At 24.6% G+C, this 2,325-nt stretch overlaps 1 long non-coding RNA gene across 1 annotated transcript; it reads right to left on the reverse strand.

Annotated features, from left to right (window-relative positions):
- Nucleotides 1-648: 648 nt before the first annotated feature.
- LOC119612005 lies at nucleotides 649-948 on the reverse strand. Its single transcript, XR_005232104.1, has 2 exons — nucleotides 793-948; nucleotides 649-724 (listed from the first exon to the last, which is right to left on the reverse strand). It is a non-coding gene; the product is annotated as an uncharacterized LOC119612005 (long non-coding RNA).
- Nucleotides 949-2,325: the final 1,377 nt, after the last annotated feature.

Genomic DNA, 2,325 nt, shown 5'->3' on the forward strand with positions numbered 1-2,325 from the left:
CTCCTAGTATAATTAGTGTAAAAATACATGTCGAAAAATATTTAAAATTTTTAAACATATTGTATGTAAAAATATTGGATACAAATTTTGTATCTCTACCTATTATGTGTTTAAAAATGTTTAGCAACATTCCAAATTCATGTAAATTTAAATTTCTAATGTGTAAATTTAAAATTAAATTCTTTAAAGTAACATTGACAAAATGTATATATACATTTAAAATGCTTTGTTATAAACTTCACATTTTTTCCAAAACAAAACAAAAATGAGTTAAAACTGTTTTTCAAGAACTTTTATTAGAATTAATGATAAAGATAAAACCAAAATTTGATTAAAGATAAATACGTAATTAAAAAATTGAAAAATACATCAAAGAACACAAATATACATATTATTTGTAAAACCACAGTCATATTATGACTCCATATAATATTTCATTATATTTCTGAATAAAATATGGAAAAGACTGCTTAGCTAACCAAGCTCTTCAGTTCTTATTCTTCTTGAAATGTATTTTTTCTGTAATCAATCCTAATATTAGTATTGAATGAGATTTTATTTTGGTCCAATGCATTAAAGAAGTTGATGTACATATATTTTTATTGCTTTTGCAATTATATGCCCGGAAGAGCCACAATTCTTTTTTTGGCGATTGGTGCCGACTTCATTGCTATACAGTCATTTGTTGCAAATATTGTAATTATAATTTTCTTTTTGAAAATATCTGGAAAAACAAAAATAACAATTTCTGAAAAATTTCAAAACAAAAAATTATTTCATTTGGCGACTTACACACATTTATTCGTTAGATGATTTTTATGAGTTTCCCCACCATTAGAATATATTTTTAAGCCTTTTTAAGTATTTTGTACCGTTTTAAATAACAAATATGTGTTTTAAATAACAAATTTCTCTAACTTTTTATAATTTAAAAAATAAAATGTGACGTTTTTATATCACTGCATTCAAATTGGTATGATTACACATTTTTTTGTTTAAAAAATAAATTTAAATAGAATACATGTAATTTTAACTTTAAAATGTTTATTATCTTATAAACATGTATACAAATAATACAAAATACTACATTTTGTATGTATTTTGCTGCTAAAAACATGTAATTATTTTTATAAACTTTTTATGCTTAAATTTACACATTTTTTGTAATTTTCTCTTAAAAATTACATTCTCCGTAGTAGTAATTTTACACGCATTTTTTAGAGTGTATGTTATGTTGTTATATGTCTGCTGATACATCAACAAATTAATACAACAACAAAACAACTTTTGCTCACAGAGATTACTTTTTCGTGTGTGTTTTTTACGCGACAATAAAATGAATAATTCTCGTTTGGTTTATAGCATTAAATGTATAAGTATTTCAGTTTGCATAGAATAATGTAGTTATGTTTTTGTGAATCAAATTGAAATTTGCGAAGTGTGCTAAGTATTGTAAGTATGTAATCTTTATTTATATATATATATTTTTTTTTACTTTTTTTAGAAACTGTAATTTTACTGCTTCAATAAAATTTATTTTGATTTCGATACATAGTTTTGAACGAAATTTTGAACACATTGGATCATAATATGATCATGTATAACAATATTATTATGATAAATAGAAAAATATTATGATGAAATAATTCTAACGGTATTTAATCATAATATGATATTTTAAATTTGTTACAATAACGATATTATGTTAAGACTACAACACTGTTGCCAACTTTTTTCCCAAAAATATCGCTAAAGTCGACTGAAAAATAGCTAGAAAATAGCTAAATTCAAGACATTTTGAAAAATTTAGCGATAAATCGTCAAAATAATATTTATTATATGATTCTGAAAATAAATAGCTAAAAAAACTAGCTAAATTTTTCAGATTTTTTATATTATTCTAAAAAGTCAGCGATTTATCGCTAAAATCTATATACATACGTAGGAATGGGATAGTGATACAAACACATCTTATAACAAACACATAAGAGAATCTTTTTTATGTTAAATATTTTCACTTTTGGTTAGGAAAAATGTCAAGTTGAGGTTAATTTCGATATGCGACCCTATACAGATTGCTTTAGAAATGTTGTAAAGATAAATTGAATTTCGAAATGCTGGCCTTTATGGATCGATCCTTTATTTTCAGCATGAATTCTAAGACTATCTAGCCATGAGTATTATTTATAATTACAAATTATATTCTTACCTAATTTACCGAGCAGGGTGACGATAACCATACGACCGTTGTAGACCAGGATCTCTGCTGGAAATCGAACCCACAACCCTCAGACTGACAGGCTAGCACACTACCAACTAGCCTAC

Source organism: Lucilia sericata, unplaced genomic scaffold, assembly GCF_015586225.1.
Source record: "Lucilia sericata isolate MDLA Ls3-8-SP2 unplaced genomic scaffold, ASM1558622v1 Contig001580F_arrow, whole genome shotgun sequence".
NCBI classification, from domain to species: domain Eukaryota; kingdom Metazoa; phylum Arthropoda; class Insecta; order Diptera; family Calliphoridae; genus Lucilia; species Lucilia sericata.